The sequence below is a fragment of the Xyrauchen texanus genome, chromosome 4 (assembly GCF_025860055.1).
Source record: "Xyrauchen texanus isolate HMW12.3.18 chromosome 4, RBS_HiC_50CHRs, whole genome shotgun sequence".
Taxonomy (NCBI): Eukaryota; Metazoa; Chordata; class Actinopteri; order Cypriniformes; family Catostomidae; genus Xyrauchen; species Xyrauchen texanus.
The window spans coordinates 34,492,233-34,515,887 of NC_068279.1; the positions used below are offsets into that span (position 1 = coordinate 34,492,233).

Consider the following 23,655-nt stretch of genomic DNA (forward strand, 5'->3'; position numbering starts at 1 on the left):
AGAAAACACTTAACCACATTATGTTTGAAGTGGATCCTTATGCATGGCCAAGTATTCAAAGGCTTTATTCACACTCTTTATTTTAATGTAGTAATGCAGTGGCGTAATGATTGAAGTTAATTTCAATTTAGGCTGACAGGGTTTAGACAGAACCAAAATATATAGCTTCAAAAACAATACTAATTTGAAAAGTACTTCAACATATTAATAATTAACTGTCACAGAGCTGTGACATTCATTTCTTTAAAAGAGACACAGCCCTTTTCAGCTAATGACAGATTCATGGATCTGCGTACTGCACTCTGAGTATGTATAATCATCCCTCGTGTGACCCCGTTTCAGCTCCTGCACAGTTACCGCTCGCTGAAGACGGGCTCTTTAGTCATCCATCTGTGTGCAGCAGGACTGTCCTGTGTGCTGAATCTAACAAGCTGTGACACTCCATCATGTGTGAAGAAAAACAATGCTGTTTGGCATCTGCTCCCAGACCCCGCTCCTCTCCACCTTTTTTCCAGTGTGGAAACTTTGGAAAAATGTAATCGGAAGTCCAGGTGATTTGCATGATGGTGGGTTGTTACTGATGTTGAGTTTGCTCATTTACAGAGAATCTTACGTTTTTATTGTGGCGTTACTGCATTTTTGACTCTATAAATTGTGTTCGTTCTGCTTTTTTTTTTCATGGAGCAAAAAAGTATACATTTTGTATTCGTTTTTACGTAGCTCTTGCCAAATCATGACAGATCATAGTGACAAAGGGCTGTCAAGCTTCAAAAAGGACATGCAAGCTGTCCATTCAACTCGAGCACTATATTCCAAGTCTGCAGAAGTTTGTGTAAGGAACAAGCTATTATATTCACAGCCGAAGCTCGCATCTTGCCCATGTCCTCGTCCGGATTACAAAATGGTGGGTGATATTTTTGGCATATTTTTTGTTCCTTTATGGATCAAAACAGCCGTTGTTACTATGAACGGTAATTGTGTGGCAATAGCTATGGGAAAAAAAAAAACTGGGTTTAGGACAACATGAGGCTGAAGAAATGATTGCAGAATTAAAAAATTTAGGTGAATTATTCATTATTAAATCTCTTAATTGGTGGGCTGCTTTTGTCCCCCCACTGGTCTTAGTGTCTCATATCCCAATCGTCCCCTCCCTTCCCACCCTGCCTGCTCTCCAAGCTGAGGCATTTCGTACTCATCCTTTGCATTTGAGTGACTGCCTTCAAAGAGGAAGGTCTTCAAGCAGGCAGCAAAGGCTCAAAGACTTGAGCTATTTTTCTAGAATATCTTCATAGAAGCAGTATTCTGAAGAAGCGATAACTAGCATGGATTATAACACTTTAAGCATCAGATAAGACTGTGCCGAACATATGTGAGGTGGACCCCTCCTCCGCTGTTCCCATGCAGATAGCGTTTCTGCTCAGTGACTTAAGTGCAACTGCAGGTTCTATGGGACATGGCAAACACTGAATTGAAGGTTTGTCAGTTATGCCTGGTGGGACAGAGGAGACAGACCCCAGTGAATCGCAGCAGCGGAGCTGGAATATTTTGTGAGTAAGAGCGAGACGGACAGCTGGGACAGCCGAGGATGCAGCAGAGGACGAATTCAGCGTAAGTGGGACACATGAGTGCTGTTTTCCATGCTCAAACTTGAAGAATATACAAAGTTTTTCTGTTTTCTGGTCTGTTCCAAAATAATATGAATGCACTTATGGATGAGCACTGTTCTCACTAGGGCTGTGAGGTGTACCGAATGTTCAAATTTGTGATGATTTTAAGGTTAGACATATTGTTTTAGTAGTGGCTCTGATTCAAACTTAAACAGCTAAAACAGAAGTTTAAGTTTGAATCATTCCATTAATCAGTACAATATGCCAAGACACTGAAGATGCTAAATTGAAAACATATTTTGATATATTTATCGGTGTCGCCATGGTGATGCATTAAATGAATGACAAAAAATGGGAAATAGGAAGTTTCTCATATCTTATGTGTGCAATTTGTTATGTAAATCAAAATTGATATATATGCTTAGACTTGGGGGCTAATCGCATGGATTTCACTATGTTGGGTCATGGTCATAGTGCCACCCCCTGGCAGCAGGAAGTGTGGCTCTTACAACAGACTTTAAAATAGTCCTCTTTTATTTACTCAATTTGCTTGAATTTTGTTTAGAAAAATGTCAAATGCATGTTTCCACCTTGCATTGCTTTCGAAAGCCAATGGGTGGAAATGGACCGGTTGTGCTTGGGCCCGTCATCGATGCTTGCTGCTATATTTTAATAAATTAAAATCCTGATATGTCCTAATGCGATTATTAAACTATGAAAGGCTGCAATCTTAGCCTGCATGAACTGCGTACTTTAAATTATTTTGTGAAGCCGACCACTCATACACTGGAATCATTAAGAATAATTCATGTTTTTTGAGATGACAAAGCAGAGCACTAATACCCTGTGAAGCGCAAAAAATACCAGTAAGATAAATAAAAAAATTACAAGCTGTGTCGACTAGCCCTAGTCCTCACTGAAGATTTTTTTGCTGTAACGTTTAACTTGGATATAATATATTATATTTTATATAATGTGACTCTTAAGCCTTGTTCTTACTAATGTTTTTGTTTGAAAAAGCATTTATTTTGCCACATTAGCTTCTCATCCACACTGTCACACAGTTTCCCTCCACCAGAAATGGTGTTTCGACTAGGGATGGGCATTTTGTCTACTCGAGTACTCGTAGAATCACGTTCATAACTGTACATATAATAACGTGTCGTGACATACGTCTATGGCTGCTGCATTGCGTCTTGTTCCAGTGTATCGTCTATTCATTATTATTATAGGCTGTTATAAATAGTATGTTAAAAAATTTACAGAAGATTGCATAATTAAAATATAATTCATCATATTTTGTCATTATGTGAAAATTCGCTGCCCAACTCTGAAAGAATGTGCACAACGTATGTCTGTCTGTCCATTCTTCAGGTTACCGTAGCACTTAGTAAGTGCGCACCAGTTTTTGTGACTGTCTGAACAGTCTATTTTCAGATAACAGGAGATGCCATAACATTGCGTGTTAAATTGAAATTCAGTTTTCAAGATGCTGCATTGTGTGTGTGTGTGTGTGTGTGTGTGTGTGTGTGTGTGTGTGTGTGTGCGTGGCCCCCCCAAATGTTCACTCAAGTGAGGAAAGCCACGATGCTTTGTATTGTTGTTGCTGTGATTTCATGAATCATTCCATTCAGGAAAGTGCAACGGAATGACACTTTATATCGGATATCTAACTTAGAAACTCGAGCAGAAATCTTAATTTCTTCGAGCTACAGCTGTGTTACGTCATGCAGGGCAAGGAGGTTTTGTCAGTGACAATCATTAAATTTTATTAAATAATATCATTAGCAAGTCAAAGTTCTTACATTACATGATAATAAAGCGTGTTATGCAAACGTTTTGCAGAGACAGTTGTTCAAAACACAGTTAATTACACTCTTTGTTTTGATTATTGTAACGATAGCATTGCAGTGTATTATCAGTTTGTTTGCCATGAGAAGTCTGATAGTCATTTGACCCCTCAAAAGTCACAACATAATCAATCTCAAAATAAAAAATGAGCTCCCACTTTGACACGTTTGTGTTTAATTGTCAGGTAAATGTCACTGGATTTTGAATGAAGTGAAAAGTCATATCATGCGTGATCACTATCGATTATCATTTTCATGATCGATTGTTGCTGCCACGGCCGAGTACATAGGTCATTGAGTACTCCTGCCCTTCCCTAATTTCAACAATGCTTTCTTTTACCGTCTACTTTGGAAAATTATGTTAGTAAACTGGATTTTTCTCCTTAAAAATGTTGTGTGGATGATACTTTAGTATGAACCATAATGCATCTAGTTCTGGCATGTGTGTTTGTAGTTTCCTTTAATATTTTATTAGATTTTTAATTCATTCTTTGTCTCCGGTCTACAGACATGAATTTGTGGTGTTGCTTGTAGTGCAGTTTGTCGAATTGGTGACTTTTTTTTCATTATTAGTGTTTAAATCCGTTGAAGTTGATGACTCATATTATATGGTCCACATGGATTTATGTGATGTCATTACTCTGGGGCTCAAATTGGAGACTGATAACTGATCACAAAGTTTGCCAACAGTTCTTTGATGTCCTCCTTGAGATACTGGCTTGGAGTCCCAGATAACAGCTAGCAGCATATTCAAGCAGCATGGTTGGTGACATAATGTAGTGCAATTTCATTACTCTGTGATGCTGATGAGTGTTGACTTGACATCTAATAGAGGTGTTTCTGTAGACGAGACCCATCAAGTGAGACGGATGAGTGAGAGCATTTAAGAGAGAACGAAGGAGCGTATAGGACCCCCTCAATCGAATCTCAACAAGACCTGACTGCCCTCACTTCTTTCAAGATGAAATGTTGTAAATTAAGAGATTCAGTTTGTTCCCTGATGGCTGGTATTGACTAACCACTAAAAGGTCATGTCCTGTTTTCAGTGAGCCAACCATGGGATATAACCAAAAGGAAGAATATTGTTCTGAATTGCTGGTATTTTGTCAGGATCTTTTGATGCCATTTTTGTGAATAATTCAAAAGACTCTTCCTTTTTGAGGCTATGCAGATCTGACAATACAGCCATTGTCTAGAAATCATAACAGATCCAATTGCTGAGAGATTTGTTCTTCAGGGAGCCTGAATGCAAAAACATCCACTCTCTCATAAGAGTTAATTTGCAGCCAAATGAGCTTTTTACTTTGCATGTGAAGTACCACTTTTCTTCTGAAGTGTCATCATCCTGTCCCTTACATGGGTTTACAAGCATATGGTTAACTAGTGCATATTTCTCACTCCTATTTATGATCTGAGCCCTTCACATCCAATTCACGGTTGATTTTTTCTTAAAAGTGCAGTGTAATTTTAGCCAACAATTGGGTTCCGAAAGTTAAATAGAAAATGGCGTTTTCATTTTCGAAATGCACTCAGTCCACACTGCCGTTTTCAAAAAGTTGATTATCCACACTGAAAGGTATGAAAACACTTAAATTCCCTTACTGCGCATGTGGAAAATCGTCATTACATGTATGATCTTAAACGCAATTGTACTTGTGTTCTGTTACCAGTCACCAATTCTGAGTAAACTTCCCCTTGCCTTTTAAGAAATGCAATGTGAACGTTGTAAAAACTAACATTCATCTTTAACAATGCTATCTACGTGGATATCAGACACAACAGCGCCGCTATAATGGTCTGCCATCTTGATTGTTTTGGTTGAATGGATCACATGATAGCGTCACATGACAACAAATATGTCAGCGTTTTCAGATATATCCATTTCCCAGTCCACACTACGATGTGAAGACTGCATTTCGGGAGAGTTTTTGCTGACAAAAATGGCATCTCAGTGTGGACGAAAGGCCAAAACATGAAACGAAAATGTAATTGTGTGGACGTGGCCTTGGACTAATTGATTTTTAATGAAAACCTTTTTAAAACGGACCTATCGTAAGCTCCATTGTTAGTAAACAATGCGTTATGCTTCTAACAATGCCATCAGTCCATGTTTTGACATGATACAAAAATTCAATAAAATCAATCCACTTTTTATTGAAGAGAACACCAATCAAAGAATGGTGGCAAACAAACTTAATGATGCTATCAAGTTGTAGGTCTCCCTACAAACTACTTCTGTATTTTGTATTTCTGAATATTTTGCAATAAAAGTCAAATGTTTAGTTTCTATACTTAAAATCAGCAACTGTAAATCAATAAGTTTATATTTTTCCTTTGTTTTAGATTCCATTGTTCCTTTCGCAATGCAAAATGCAACACTTCATACACTCATGAAGGACGTTACATACACAGTCTTGGATCTTTTGTCGTTTTGCCAGATTTTCAAGTACTTCAAAGTTTGTAATGTTGTGATTCACATTGGATTTGGTTGGTTTGGTTCATGACATATAACTTTTTTGGAGGGGGTGGTATTTCCTCCCCAATTTGGAATGCCCATTGCGCTCCAAGTCCTTGTGGTGGTGTAGTGACTCAATCTGGGTGGCGGAGGACAAATCTCAGTTGTCCATGTCTTAGACAGTCAATCCGTGCATCTTATCACGTGGTTTGAGCGTGTCAACACAGAGACCTAGCGTGTGTGGAGACTCACGTTATTCTCCATGGCCTCCATGCACAACTCACCACGCACCCCCCACTGAGAGCGAAGACCACAAGGAGATTAACCCAACATGTTTCTTCCTAGGCCAATTGGTTGCCTAGGAAGCCTGACTGGAGTCACTCAGCAGAAGGATTTTATTAAATCCTATGGAAAAGAGAACAGATAATGTTGTGCTCTATTTAAAAAAATTATGATTGTTTTCAAACCAGGTTTTCCCCAAAGTCTCACTCCAAACCCCACGCTATTAGTTGATCTAATTTTGCAATATCAGGCTAGTCAGAATACTCTTAACAGCAATGTTTTGATGGAGCCAAAGTGTTTTCACTTTTTGGCAAAATTACCCTACAAATGACTTATAGTTGTCTCTGTCTTAAGCTGAGAAAGTAGATAAACAAAAACATAACTTTTACAGGGTTTTTCCTGGCTCAAAATTAGGTGGAGGTGGTACCATACTGATAAAAAAGTGACATTAAAAACACGTAAACATTGGCATTGCATTAATACACTACTAATGACCTTGCAACTGAATACTAGTGTTCATTTTGTCAGCTTTTTTAAAATTTAGTCTTAATCCTGTGTCAAATGTCCTTTTTTAGTTTTTATCATATTTAGTCAACCTTATCTTATTTTTATTTTTTTAGTCACGTTTTAGTTGACAAGGTCTGGGCTTTTTAATGTAGTTTTAGTCAATGAAAACTCTTGACATTTTAGTCATATTTTAGTAACATTTAGTCATATTGACATTTTAGTCACTGAACACTGTAAACATTTTATCCATAAGAGTATTATTGATAAGCATTTATAAATCATATACATATATATACATACACACACACATTTTATTGTTGTCATTTTAGTGTTATTTTTCACATAAGATTGATCTTATCGTGCTGATCTCACTTTGCAAGTTGCAGACAGTGGGGATGAGAGACGAGCGTCTCGTGTTGGCGTGCGCATCAGCCGGCGGAACTTTAAATATCTGCCTGTCTCGACTCCTGCTCAGATTGGGTCTCTTCCGCGACTGGTTGAAGCAGCTCTGACCCACAGATAATGACAATTTTGGAGTTTGTACTTATTTACATGTCACGCTCCCGTATTATTTTAACTTTAATTAAGGATGAAATAAAGAGATATCGCCAAGCTGTGTTTCTATCAGGCACTCGAGCTGTAGCGCTCCTCTCCTAATCCTTTGTAGTTACAAATGACAATCCACCATGTGCAACGTTTCTTTGTGTTTCCCACCGGAGTTTTGTAGACAGCCAGAAGCAGCATAAAATTGACTGAGTCGGCCGCCTATTAATTATCTATGTAGGAAAAACCCTGATTTAAAGTGTATGTTTTACATATTAGTTGATTTCCATCACAACAAAGCACAAAAAGAGCAATGAATGTTGAGCTTTGAGTGTTGTTGTGCACACATTGAGTGCCACCTGTCCACCTTGCTTGTTTCCTATGCCTCTGCTTTTTGCATGAATTGAGGTTTGTGGCAAACAACCATGTGCAGTCGAGATGCCTTTTTAAATTAGCTTCCGTTTTGTATGGAATGACATTAGCAATGACTAGGCCTAGATCATCTTCAACACAAGCATAAACTCAGGCTTCTCATAGTGTTTGTTGAAGCATGTCTTGAAGATGCTCGTTATCTGTGGACTTTTTCCCTGACATGGTTATTTGTTCTACAAATAGACACATTATTGCACTACAGCATAACCACCATTGAGATAGTTGGCCTCTCAAAGCTGAAGCATCAAATTCTTCCATTGGTTTCTGCTGTTGATTGCTTTTAAATTAAGGTGGTGTATGCAGTTGAAAGTAAAATTAACACATTCGGCTGCACATTTTCTAGATAAACATCATGCTTTGTTGACTTTCAAATGTAGCCTACTGATCATACTGATAAATGTTATACTTTAAGCCTCAATGTTTTGGTGTGTGTGTGTGTTTCTATGCCAACTAAAGTTGCCACCCATCCCTTAAATTATAATACTGTATCAAAATAATATGGGACATGATTTGTCCGTATTTAAGCTGATCAAGTGGCATCATGTTGAAATTGTTTAAGATGTTAATTTAACCTTGAAATTAGTTGAAAGTTGTGCGTATGATGGGTAGGGGACTATTTGAAAAGTCCACACATTGTGCTAAAGCGTCAGCCCCCTTTGCACGTTGCACAGGAGAAATTGTCCTGTATTTTACAATTATTAAATTGGCAACCCTACTGACAAATTTTGAAAAAAGTTTCAGCATAAGTTGACTCATTTGACAACCTTTTAGGGACACCTTTTTAACATGTAAGGAAGAGTTTTGGTTAGTTAGGGTTTGTCACTTGAAAAAATAATTCAATTATTTTGAAGATGGTAAAATTGAAAAGTCCCAATTTTTTACTTTTAACATTTGATGTTTTTTTTTTTACTTTTTTGTGATTTTAACATTTTTATTGATTCACACAACAAAGCAAAACACACACACACATATACATATATATGTGTGTGTGTGTGTGTGTGTGTGTGTGTGTGTGTGTCGCGATCAAAAAGCCCCTCATATAACAACAATTCAATATATAATGATGAAATAATTATACATGGTTATCTTTAAATCTAAAATAAAAAATATTCAGATAATTAAAATGCATTACATTCTTGTGGCAGAAGAGTTAACCATTGCTAAGAATATTCAAAAATCGGCTTTAGAATACAATGTATTGTTTACTACCATATTATTGATCATAAGTCAATCATTGGCATATAGTTTACAGCAATCCATTTCACAAGTGAATTTGTCAATCAGTTGGAGATTTATTATGATGGCTTGTTTAAGGACTGTCAATTTACACCATTTCTTTTTTTTTTTTTAGAAACAATCCAGGGGTATACATTGTACACAATACTACAGATATATTTTACAATAATGCCAAGACATTATATTCATTACATAGTGCAAAAATAGTTTTCAATGCTTTGGAGTTGTTGGAGGTACAAGTATTTAAATCATATTTTAAGTCTTTACAAAAGTGCAAATAGGGGCTTTATAGACCTAAATTTACATTTATGTATAAAGAAACTTGGCAAGAAAAATAAACAGATTAATCAGAAAATATTAACTTATCAAAACTGTGAAAACCAAATAAAACGTCTTTTATAAAGCAAAGAAAAACTAATTAAAATAGAGGTGCATACGTACAAACAAACAGAATTTTCTCCAATCCTGCAGCGTGGACACATTCCCAAAAAAGGTGAGGGGCAGATTCATCTACAGCATTACAGAAGGAGCAAAGTGGATCTATTTCAGGGAGCATGTTTCTTAAATAAAGATTGACTGGGTAAAAACTGTGTAACAGTTTAAAGGACACCTCCTTAACCTTGTTGGTAATTAAATATTTGTGAGGTAAAGACCATACGACTTGTGTCAGACATGCTTGTGTCGTGTCTTGGGTGTGTTGCGTCATAAAAGTAAAATGTTTAGGTCACTGTCAAGTTAAATATAGTTTAATACTCAATCTTTAAACACATCTTGAGATCCCTTGAGTTCTCATTTGCGCTCCTTCAAGTGTTTTGAATGCAAGAACGTAACGCATGTTTGCGATGTGTGTCCGCTGACGGGTTGTTAATGTTTTGTTCACTGTAATAAACAGTGTGTTGCTCATACAGCTGAAATTTCACTTACTGCCCTCTGGAGTAAACAGGTGGTACTACAAGGTTGCATTTCTCAGGAAAGCATTACGATTAAATGCGTACATTTTTTTTTTTTTTTACGTTTTATTTTTTGTAAAAATAATCTCACGTTATTAACGCGTTAAAGTGTGTGTGTGTGTGTGTGTGTGTGTGTGTGTCAACATTTACCCCTACTACCACTCCTCTCAATCCCCAACCCCACCTCGACCCTCAAAAAATATACCTGTGGTCATACTTTAGCACATACAAACACACACAAAAATATATACTATATATAATAATCACACACATCAGTATCTAAACCTCTCTCTCTCCACTGTCCCACCAAGAGCCCTCCAAGAGCACCAAATATTTGCCCCATTTTCCAACAAACAAATCCAAATTCCCCGGTCCTCCTAGATGACCCTTCTTCGAAAGCTGCCACCCTCCCCATCTCCGAGCACCACTTCTGAAATGGGGTGCTCCCAGCTAACTTCCCCTTAAAACTATTTGTCTAGTCATCATGACAATGGTTAGGACCCAAATGTTTGTGTTTATTTCCTACATTGATGATTGCCCCATCGCCTAAAATGCAAAATAAAATTTGAGTACCCAATACGTCACACAAAAAACTCTGAACCTTCAACCAAAATTCTTGGATCTTAGCACACCACCAAAAAACGTGGGTAGTGTCTCCAACTTCTGATTGGCATCGCCAGCAGGTGGGTTTGACTTTACTAGCCTATAAAATGTAGAGGGGGTCCAATAAAATCTTGAATTGCATAACAGGCACCCTTGCATCTCTAAATGCAGACTAGATGTTTTTTAGTATCCTAGCCCACACTCCCTCCACCATTACCAAGTTTAAATCTTTTTCCCATAATCTCTTGATAGAAAAGCTTCATCCCCCAGACTCTGAATTAGCAGGGAGTAATACACTGATGCCTCATGACCTTTTCCAAAAGCAGTAATCACCACTCCCAGATTATCTGCCGCTTTAGGGGGGTGTATGCTACTCCCAAAAATAGTGCAGAGCAGGTGCCCAGCTGTAAATACCTAAAAAAAAAAACTGAGATCTGAGTATCCCAAAATGTTGAACAAAAGTTTAAAAGGATCTCAACACTTCACTCTCATATAGGTCACCAAATGTATTAACCTCCCTCACAATCCACTCTGACCAGCAGAATGGGAATTTATTTTAATTCATAATTTTGTGTTCAGCCATATGCTCTATGCAACATTGAAATAAATGTCTGAATTAAACACTGGATACTTTTGTCCATATCTAGTGCAAATGCGAGATAACAGAGTGTAACTTAACTTCTAGGCTTTGCAATGGTGAAATAGGGGCAAGAACTTCCTGTTCAATAAAAACCAGGGAGGGGCTCTCTCAGGTGGAAATGACCAATGAGCCAAATGTATGAGACCAAATGCATAATAATAAAACTAAATCTTGGGAAGCCTAGCCCACCTTTGTCAATCGGCCTATGCAATTTACTGAAATGTAATCTGGGACATTTACCATTCCAAATTACTACTATTACTAATTGACTATGCTATGCTATCAAATTGATTGAAATAAGAGAGGGGGACATCTATAGGGAGAGACTGAAGCAGGTAGTTGAATTTTGGAATACAATTCATTTTAATAACATTAACCTTCCCAATCATATATAAATGTAATTAAGCCCACCTGCCCACATCGCTCAAACCTTTTTATTAAAGTGTCAAAATTAACTATCACATGAATTTGCTGGGAATAAAATACCCAAATACATAATGCACTGTTTGGGCCACTGGAAGGCGCCCATTTGAAAAGCCATTACCGGGAAGTATGCTGTCAGAGCCAATGCTTCGGATTTAGTCCATTTAAATCTGTATCCCAAGAATTTAGAAAAAAGGAATTAATAATTCTGTGGAGGCAAGGCATAGATCTAGTAGGGTCGGAGATGAATAAAAAAAATATCATAAAAATCTTATGCGCCACACCTCCCATCACCACCCATTGAAAATCATCCTCCTTTCTTATCATGGCCTGTAATGGTTCCAGGGCAGAACAATAATGAGGAAAGTGGGCAACCCTACCGGGTGCCCCTATCCAGAATTAAATCATCTGAAATTAATCCATTCATTTATATTGCCGCTACCGGGTGTCTATAAAATAACTTAATCCAACCAATAAAAGTATTCCCGAACCCATACATTTCCAAGATCTTAAAAAGATAATCCCATTCTACCATATCAAATGCCTTTTTGGCATCAAGTGAGATTGAATCGACGGAGTCTGATCATTCTTCACTGACCACATTGATATTTATGAAACGCCTAATGTTATCAGAAGATCTAAGGCCCCTAATGAACCCCATCTGATCTATATGTTTAAGAGATATCATAACTTAATCGGTTAGCTAAAATGTTTGACAATATTTTAACGTCTAGCTGGATGAGGGAATTTGGATGGTAACACTTACACTTGCTTGGATCTTTGTGAAAAAAAACTCAGCGGCTAAGCCATCTGGCCCCAGAGCTTTGACGGTAGACAAGGCCTTAATTACTTTGCCAAGCTTCTCCAAGGTTATCTCAGAATCAAGAGAATGTTTTTGCTCAGCCGTCAGTTTAGGAATTTGTTATGGTTCCACAAAGTTTCTAATATCCTCATCAGTAGATGAAAGTGTGGAACTATAGAGAAGTTTTCCTGCCTTGTCCCCCAACACAAAGTATGACTCTATTGCCCTGAATAGCCAAAACTCCACCTTCCACAACAAAATGGTATTATACCTGTATTTCAATTGTGTTAATTCTCTTGAGGCCGTCGGATTACATTCGGCGCTTCAGCTCTGTCTTGGCACTTTTAATATTTCATTCCAACTTCACGAGTTCTCTTGCTTTGGATTTTTTGTTGAATGAGGCACACTGTATGATCCGGCCCCTAAGAACCGTGCCTCCCAAGCCACGCCCACAGAATTATACTGAGGACCAATTGGTCTCCATATAAACATTGATTTCTGCCTTTAACATTTGTTGGAATTCAGGATCTTGCAAAAGGGATGCATTAAAGAGCCAACTATATGATTTCCTTTTCTCCATATGTGGCAATACCTCTAAACTCGCCAGGGTGTGATTTGAGATTAAATACTTACAAATGAGCAATAAACAACATATGAAATAAGGAATAACATATGAATTAAAAAAAAAATCTATTCCAGAACAAATCTTATGGACTGATGAAACAAATTTATAGTTCCTACCAGATGGGCTCAAAAGTCTCTTACACATCCTATGAAGTGTCAATGTTGTTCATGGGGGCTTACACACTTTTGCGTCACTACGATCAAGTATTGAGTCCATCAAAAGTCTCCTCCCAATATTATATCATGAGAGGTGCCAGCGGCTTGCAGCATCCCTATAAGATCTATAAAAAAAAAAGCCCTGATCATAATCATCGTTAGGTGCGTAGATATTAGCCACTGATTTTCTGCTAAAACAAATATGACTCTTCTGAATTTATCTTTAGTCTGTTTGAGACATTTGAATTGTAGTGTAATGACTCCCCTGCTCTTAATTGAGCATTCACTTAAGAAAACATACCCAATATCTTCCCAAATAGTTCAGCTTTCTGAAGGGAATGATGCGTTCCTTGAAGAAACACTATCATATTTCTTACGCTTGAGAAGAGAAATAGCGTTCCTTTTTTTTATGGGGTGCCCCAACCCAATCATATTCCACGTGGAGAGAGACAATTTACTCATTAACATTTTACATTTTGACATAAAATAGATTGTGTGTCAAAAACAAAACTATAAAGTCCACATATCCATCCCACTAAACTCAAACAGTCCATATACGCCTACGAGAGCCCCTGCAATAACTTTGCCATTGGATTGATCAAGTCTTGTGTTTCTATACAAATTTTGTGAGACCGAATTACACAACAAAAGATAATCTCTAAAAAAAACTCCTGCCTATAGGTGGATTAAACACAAAGAACGTTGTAGACTCATCCACATAACTGTTAGCTTGAACATGTGTGTGTCTTTTAATGTCTCCAGAGCTGAGGATTTTACATTCTTTGACATATTGTCATACTAGAACAGTTATGGAACAGAGTGTATCGACTCTCAGTGGTTTACGACATTAATAGTGTTAAAACTAGCAAAGTGCGCAGAGCTCGCAGTTCACATGTCTGAACATCATATGGTGCCATGCGACTCCCCTAACTTTGATGTTTTGATAAATTTGAGTCGTCCACCTAAGCAAATAGGGCTGTCAGCCATTGTATTCTGTGTGCAGTAATACTCACACAAATGGATATTATACTTTCACCTGCTCATTGTCACTAGACACATGGCACAGTACACACGTCAGCTAAATTAAGTATTACATTCCTGAGAGGAAAAGAGAGACCATGATAATTAGCTTTTTTTTTTTTTTATCTTCATGATTTTAGTTCATTGAGGACAGCCGCCTGTGATCATGCACTGACATGATCAGGCATTCCTCAAGAAGAGGAAAGCTGTGCTTGTCTATCCCATCTGGTGGCATGAGAGGATCTGTTGTACACCAATTGGCCTTTGTGTCGGCACAGGAACTGAACTCTGACTACACCATTCTTTAAATATAGTGGCACAGTCATGAACCATGATTTGCACATCAGTTACAGTTGGTAGTAACCGGGGGGCTCATCGTCCAGCTTTCCTTCAAATCTGACCATCCCCCCGGTCCCTGCCTCTGAAAAACACCCCCACCTCATGATGCTACCAATACCATGCTTCACCGTTGGGATGGTATTGCACAGGTGATGAGTGGTGCCAGGTTTTCTCCAGATTTGATGCTTGGATATGAGGCCAAACAGTTCAATCTTTGTTTCATCAGACCAGAGATTCTTGTTTCTCACAGTCTGCGAGTCCTTTAGGTGCTTTTTTGCAAATTCCAAGCTGGCTTTCATGTGTGGTTTGCACTGAGGAGAGGCTTCCTTCTGGCCACTTGACCATAAAGCCCAGATCGGAGGAGTGATTCAGTGATTGTTGTCCTTGTGCAAGTTTCTCCCATCTCCACACATGATCTTCGGAGCTCAACCAGAGAGACCATCGGGTTCTTGGTCGCCTCTCTTACCAAGCATAGTGACGAAGAGTTACAATTTTCCTCAGAAAAAGAGCGAGACTTTGAACGTTTGTATTTTGAAGAGAGACTTGATCCAGCCGAGGATACAATTTCGGACGAGCAAGTCATTTAGTTTTCATTAGTTGACATGCTATTTTATATAAACATGTACATATTTTACTTGTGGGATTGTTTCCAGACTTGCCAGCCAGGATTCAGAGTATTGAAATTTGAAATATGTCCTAATAAGCAAGTTAAATTGTATGCTGTATGATATAAATATGATATAAAAATGTGACTGTTTAGATTATATTTTAACTAATGTTTATGCTGCCTAATTATCATCAACAAAGCTTGTGCTTGCAAATATGTGTTCAGGTTAAATGAGTAAAATGCACTTTAAATATGCCCATATTAGAAAATCATCTTATAATGATTTCTGTAGGATCATGTGACACTGAAGACTGCAGTAATGATGCTGAAAATTCAGCTTTGATCACAAATTGCATTTTACAATATATTCAAATAGAAAACTGTTCTTTTAAATTGTAAAAATAGTTTAAAATATCACTGTTTTTACTGTATATTGGATCAAATAAATGCATCCTTGGTGAGCAGAAGAGACTTCTTTTAAACGGTAGTGTAAAATTAAGTAAAGTCTTTATGTAAAGAAAATGTAGTCAATTACTTTGTTTTTACTTAACTTGATTTTGATAATAAGTCTCCTCACATTCATTCTCTTTCTGTCACATTCCTCATTGATTTTTGTCTACAATCAATATTCATTATAGTTCATGCCTCGTAACATATGACTTTTCTAACACTAAAAGTGTCTTACAAAAGTTCAATTACTATAATGTTTTGTATGAAGGAGTGTTCAGGATGGTTTTCACATAAATTTGTAGCAAAAAATCTAGGCTACAAGATCCAGTTGTCAAAAGTCTTGTGGACAAATGTTTAGTATGTGTTATTTGGCCTTATTTCAATGACTTAATGTTGTTTTTTCAAAAACCATGCATACACATTATTTTCTCAAAAATACAAACATGTACACACATGTTGCTCACATATTATTGTAGCCCAGTTTGTGCTGAATACAGTGTTATCAGACTTTAGCCATTAATGTGTTGTACAAATGTCAAGGCATGTCAAAACGTCTCCAGGGCCCAAAACACCCTCAGACCCCAAAGGGTTAAGCTGAATTATATTATTGCTATTTTGTACAAATCAAATTCACATTGGCCTACTTATTAACATGACAAAACAAAACTGTTATTGCATTTTTATAAAATTTTACACAGAAATCGAGCAATGCGACAAACTTTTCCATTACAATGACTGCTTTCACACACCGCAGGTTAACGCTGTTTGAGATATGCATTTCGACGCGAGGGCAGTGATGCTCCATACAAAGTTCTGCACTCTCACGAATGCTCTCATTAAAAACAAAGCTGTCTAATCATCATAACTATTATTTACACAGTGTCTCTGATTTGATTAGAACGGGATCATTTTAGTTTTGTCGTGTTGCTCATTTGCAGTGTATTTAAAATCTACGTTCAAAGCGAGCGGTACAATATGCATGAATCAAAATAATGAAATCTGTTAAAAAATATGAATACAAAATAATTAAGTTATTTTTGCTGTTGTTCTACTGCTGCTTTTCAAGTGTCAGGCAATGTTTCTTCAGTATTCATTTTCGTGTGCCGCGAGAACAGAGCAAGAACATAAAGCAAGCATCTGGGCATTCAGACGATTTAAAACTTGCGCATTAGGGTCAGTTGTCATTACTGATAGGACAGAACTAATCAAAGCAGCTCTGATTGGCTATTGCCATTTCATTGCTCAACGGACATGTTAGTGATTGGTTGGAATACACAACCACTTGCAAGAACACATTGTAAATGGAAGCTATTAATGCAACAGGAGCAGACTTAAATTGAACGCTGTAATCATCAATTTTCACAATTACATAATCGTGGCTGACATAATCGTAATCACTATTAGTTTTTCGATTAATTGTGCAGCCCTAGAGTACATTATCTTGTGTGCTAATAACCCTGTTTGCTAATGTCATTTTTACAGCAGGCAGAGCTGCTACGCAGTACCTATGATAAGAAAACTCTGCCTATGGGAATTATAAGGGACTCTTCTGCTAACATTGCAGTTTTACTCAAAGCACTGCTTCACTGCTATCACCCTTTGACATCTGTAATTTTTAAGTTAAAAGGATAATTAGGTTTTTGAAAATATGTTTTTCCCCTTTTTTATTGTTCAACTTATTTGTCTGTGTGCCTTTTTTATTTTGTTTTTTTTGTTTTGTTGTTTATTCATGTAAGTGGAGTGGAACTCTGTATAAACCCAAGTGGGTTTCGTTCCCCTCCTTGTACTGTATCCTTGTGATATCCGTGCAGAACAAATAAAATAATACAAAAAAAAAAAATAATAAAATAAGTCTGTCTATTAAATAAATAATTTTGGAGAGAAGAGGAACTTGGCCTAGTTAAACGTGCAGTATGCAAATTACTCCTACACACTAACAATGTGGTTGATAATGTGCACCAAATGTGTACAGTCCAAGTGTCTTTCTCAACCTTCTGTTGTTAAATTGTCAGTGTTTACATTTAAGACTGATTAATATGAGTTTTGGACTGGAGTAGTATGTCAGTGCTGTGATAATCATTTGTACTTCAGATCCATTTCTAAACATTCGCAAGTTTCTTCCATCTCCACACATAATCTCTGGAGCTCAACCAGAGTGACCATCAGGTTCTTCGTCACCTCTCTTACCAAGGCCCTTCTCCCCCGATTGCTCAGATTGGCCAGGTGTCCAGCTCTAGGAAGTGTCCTGGTTGTACCAAACTTCCATTTAAGAATTATGGAGGCCACTGTGCTCTTGGAAACATTCAGTGCAGTCATTTTTGCCCAATTAATCCTAGAGAATCATTCCTGTATGACTCTTGTTGTATGTGTTCATTGCTTGGACATGATGATCTCGTCTACATCATGTTTATGATACTACCACAGCCCCTCTACATCCAGCCCACACTGTCTGTGTTTGTAGTAGCCTGTGATTCATGGGACCACAGAAGTTTTAATAGAGAACATTATCCTGTTTTGCTAATGTAATTTTTATAGCATGCAGAGCTGCGAGGCCTCTGGGGAAGTATAAGGGACTCTTCTCCTGCTAACGTTGCAGTTTTACTCAAAGGACTGCTTCATAAGTCTGTCTGTTCAATAAATTATTGTAGAGAGAAGAGGAACTTAGCCTAGTTAAATCTGCAGTGTTCAAACTATGCCTACACACTTACCGTGTGGTTGATAATGTGCACCAATAGTCCAAGTGTCTTTCTCTGCCTTCTGTTGTTAAATGATCAGTTTTTACCTTTTTACTTTAATATGTGTTTTGGACTGGGGTAGTATGTTAATGCTGTGATAATCATTTGTACTTGAGATTCATTTCTCAACTCCATTGCTTACGAAACCAAAATAATGGAATACAGATAAAGCTCTATGTTTGGATGCTAAAATATCTGCTGTTCTTAGGGGAGCGTTACTCAATTTAATTTGCTTTCATTTCGTCCTCTCAAAGTTAAGCAGGTTACTAGCTAATATAGCAGAAAATGCAATCGTAGAACACACTAGACTTTGATTCACTAGTGCGCTCAGACCAGTGTCTGTTATTGTGTTCATTTAGGCAAGTCGACTGCTTGATTTTTAAACATTTGAGATAAATAAATGGCACCTTTTTAATAATTCTGCAATATTCTAATCCTAACTTTTCATAAATAGAAGCTGTAATAAGAACGGTTATTTCTTTAAACATTAATTGTGCATCCGTACAAAAGTGCCATTTAAAAGATGTCAAATGTACCGGTACAAAGTCGATACTAAATTAAAAAACATTGCCACGATACCAGTGTTTCTGCTGTATCAGTAGTACCGATCACTGATTAATTCGGTAACGGCACGCTCTCTGAAGTCCCATTCACATTGCTAGCAATTTTATCGCTGGATGTGAAAGGAGACCATTCATTTTCAATGAGAGATGGCGACTTCTGGCAACACAAATTACAGAAACCATTGGTGACAAGAAGTGGGCGTGTCAACAAAGTTGAGAAAAGTTTAATTTATGCAAATGCAGAGCAATATCGCACAGAGACTACCAATGACAGAAGACAGTGGAGCTCTTGTCTTTATCCTGTAAAACAATGGAGCTGAGTGCAGGAAATATTGAGTATTTGTTGTTGTCATCGATCTAACTGTTCTAAATAATTTGTCTGTAACCATATACAAGGATATAATAAAACAATGATGCATGGAAAACCATGTCAGAAATTGGTGGCATTCTGAGTGAGTTTGATACATTGAAAGATCGTTCATTGACATGATTGAACGTTGCTGCAGTTTATAACACTACCCTCCAGAGTGATCATGTTTAGCGGGATGTAGAAATTGTTGATGGACCTGATACACAGCAGCACCATCTTTGATTATTAATAGGAATGACAGTGAGGCTGTAAGGGGTAGACATACAGTCTCTTCAATGGACCATCAAGTGTTTTTGTATCGTTTTACGGACAAAACATTGAAATAAATATCATATTTCATTCAGTAGAATAAAAACTCCAGACAACATGAGTTGTGGAAAATCAGATGGGATCTAGGAGCTTTAAAAAAGCTTTATACTGTGTGTGCAATTGTAGAGTATGCTTATCCCTTACAGCCTCGTTTTTATTCCCATTAAAAATGAAAGATGGTGCTACTGTGAATAAGGTCTGTTGTGAGTGAGTTTAATTTATACATTAATAGATCGTTTGTCTTGTTCATAATATGATTGAGCACAGCTGAAGTTTATATAAAAACAATTAACCCTGCAATATTTTACAACAAATGATTACTAGTCAAATAAGAATGATATCTTGGTTTTACTATCAACATATCATCTATGAATCAGATTTTCTAAAGCTATGGCCAGTTGTGCAGCTGACCAATAACGTTAGAGCGACAACAGTAGGAACACACTCAAGCGACATGGAGAACAGAGACTAGCAACAAAATTGCTGACAGTTTGAAAGGGGCTGGACTGACACACGACTGCTTTCAAATGCTTACTCGCTCAGTTGACCATGTGTTCTTTTACTCCTATTACACTGAAATGCACAATTAATCAAATTCAAAAAGATCGTAATATGTTCTAGTGTGATTTAGTAAACTGTGAAAGTCTGCAATTTCAGTCTGTATGAGCTGCATGCTTTAAGAAATGTGTGAAGCCGACCACTCATACACTGGAAACTCCACAGACATTGAGAATAATTTGTGCTGTATGAAATGACAAAGCAGAGCACTTGTAGATATATTTATATTTTTAAATCACAGCATTTGTATGTTAACTATCACACTGGGCTGTGTAGCAAATGGTTTATCCAGAGAAGTTAAAGGGATAGTTGACCCCAAAATGAAAATTCTCTTATTTACTCGCCTTCATGCCATCCCAGATGTGTATGACTCTTTATTTAGTAAAACAAAAAGATTTTCAAAATAAAATCTCACAAGTGAATGGTGGCCAGACCTTTTGAAGCTCCAAAAGCAGATAAAGTCAACATTAAAGTAATATGTTCGACTCAAGTGGTTTAATCAATGGCTTATGGAGTTATCCAGTCAGTTTTGGGTGAGAATGGACCAAAATATAACTCCTTTTTCACTGTACATTGTAATCTCTATGCACGGACATGACTTCAAGCTTGATTACACTTCTCAGATCTTGATGCATGTGCATACTGCTAAATGGCGGTATAGGAAGTGTAATTGAACTTGACATCATGATCGCCAAGGAGACTGCTGTCAAGATTTATATTGAAAAAAGAAGTTACATTTTGGTCTGTTCTCACCCAAAACCAATTATATCGCTTTAGATTACATTTGTGGAGTCTACACTGGATTTTTCCATTACACACTGGAGTCTTATGTATTACTTTAATGCTGCCTTTACCTGCCTGCTTGAGCTTCGTTAGGCTGGCCACCATTCACTTGCATTGTATGGACCTACAGAGATATTCTTTGAAAATTTTCATTTGTGTTCAGCAGAAAAAAGTCATACACATCTTTGATGGAATGAGGGTGAGTAAATTATGAGAACTTTCATTTTAGGGTGAACTAACCCTAAAAGTTTCAAGAAAAATCACGTTGAAATAAAAACACGACTCAAAAGCTAGGTGCCTGAAATTTAAATAATAGCAACATAAATATATTACAACTGCATAGTAAAATTATAGTAATAGTATAGTAATATTCACAAAATAAATAATGATTAAAAAATGAAAATGTGATAAGGTATAAATAATATGATAAAATATGAATTAAAAAGGTGTATATTACTAGCAAGAGTGCTGTTGTACTGAATAAACAATTAAGAAAATGAAATGGTATGTTAAAGATTTTATTTTCACTTGTTAAAATAATTAATTTGATTAGACACCATTTTGATGATGAAATTAAATTAAATGTTAAAACATGGAATTCTGAAAATAAAATTAATAATTAGAAATAGAAAAAAAATAAACCAGTTTTCAGTAGAGCCCTACTTAAAAACACTGAAGCAATGCATGCTTAATTGAGAAACAATTGAAACATGAATTTCTTTTCTTTTTTAAGTTATTATTAATATTGAAATACTTTAAATAGGCTGAAGTTCAATAGCGCATTACCATATTAGCATATTTTATGTTATTGAAATTGGTCCAATGTTTTTAAAAACTGACAGTTAGCAGTGTATTTTTCTAGGCCATATGCCGTATGCTCACCTATCTTTCAAAGGATTTTGCTTATACCCACGTAATATGAGTTATGATATGTATGGCCACCAGATCAGCGAGGAGGCTTTTGACCCATAACTTTTAATTATACTGAGGTGATGCCGCAGCATAAAATCTACATAAATACCTTGATAAAATCACAGTACGCCCACCTCTTCAGTCACTACTACACCACCGCTGACAGTGATCCTCTGTATTACCAAAGTCTTAGCAGGTCAGTCCAATGTCGGCCATCTTTAGAATGCTCTCGGGAGGCGATTTCTAGTCATGTCAGTGCAGTTCCTATCTACTTGAATGGGGAAAGACTGAAATCTAAAAAACGGATGGTCAAGATTACGATCAAAAACATTTCAAATCGGCAATAAAATGTTGTAATATTGGAATCATAAAGTGTGCTTCTTTACCTCATATTACACTCAAACGTGCAATTTTACTGGCTTGTATAGTTAATGCACATGCGTGTTTGCTAGTTGATTGACAGGCAATGTCTGTATCTAAAAGGTGATTTGGCTCTTTTACCTGTATGGCGGGGCTTCTTTTCTACATCCGTTGAACGCTGGGCGCTAGAGTTTCTTGGTTGGGCGTTCCAATTTCTCCCATTCATTTAAATAAAAATAATAAAAGTGGCCCATCTATGCTAAATAATCTCTGGTATTACTCATCTAAAATGTTTTTAACAGATCTATTAATTTGAAAACACTAAATTACTTGTTGAGAAAATCTACAATGAACTGCTGCTGTTTTACAGGCAGCACAAATAAATCAACCAGCACAAACGCTTCCTCATATTTAACTTTTACTCCGCATGTTGTGTCAAATCCAGTATGACTTTCTTCAGTGGAATACAAAAGGAGATTTTTAGCAGAATTTTCACCTCAGTCACCATTACCTTTCATTGTAAGGAGAAAATTATAATTCAGTTACTAAATCTAACATTCTGTGTCTGAGTGTGGGAGAGCTGCATGACAAACCATCTGCAGTCAGTGTGGTGTTTCTTCAGGAGCAGGATTCTAAAAATATCACCTAGTTTTGTGTGTTGCTGTCTCATCTCACACCTCCACTATTCACATGCCATCACTTCCTCCTCACCACATCAACACACCAATATCTGCTGACTTCTCTGCTGTAATCCTCTTTGAAAAGCTACCTTTGTATATCTTAATGGCTGTGCCTATATTTCATGTAATAAATTACCTACTGTGGAATTCACTGTGTGGACAGAGCTAGTCCAAACAAAGTGCAGGACTTAGTGAGAGAAGTTTTTCAGATGTTGCATGTCAAAACTAGCCAAATGATCAAAATGACCTGCCACTGCACAAAACGTATACAGTGAAATATGCACAGCATAAATATACAGTACAACCATGGTAAATTGCAGCCTCCAAAAATGCAAGCACTGTTATTTTTTTTTTTCAATTATACATGTGGAGTTCTAGATACTTTTTTGGCATCAAAGACTTTTGTCATTAATCTACTTGCATATTTCTCGATTCCTAAATCTATCTTTCCCTGTCTTTCTCTCACACTAGTCCTTTTTGGAGTGTTGGAGTGTTATTTTTTTTTTCTCTCGCCACAGGGACTAAAAACCTCTGAAAGATTAACAAGTGTTATTAGAAAAGCTACTGTTTAATTTAGAGAGCTGCATATTTTTAATAGCTGAGGCTCTGCATTAAAAGCTTTTTAAAATTCCAAGCTGTGCTGAGGCAACTTTTTAGAGCAAGATTTTACTTTCAATATATCTGGATGGGTTTGTGTCACAAGAAAACTTAATTATCCTTTCTTGAAGCTTTCCAAAAATATCCTTGGCAATCTCTGCAGGTCTCTTTTTGCAGATTTAAACTGAGGCACTGCATCATTGCAAAGCTATTTCCCAAATCTGTAGGCCATTTTTGAAAAAGATGAACTAAACTTAGGCTT

The 23,655-nt window shown here is 36.9% G+C and overlaps 1 protein-coding gene across 1 annotated transcript in view; it reads left to right on the forward strand.

The window, feature by feature from the left end:
- Positions 1-23,655, forward strand: part of LOC127642962 (ras GTPase-activating protein 1-like) — a 76,344-nt gene that overhangs the window by 8,838 nt on the left and 43,851 nt on the right.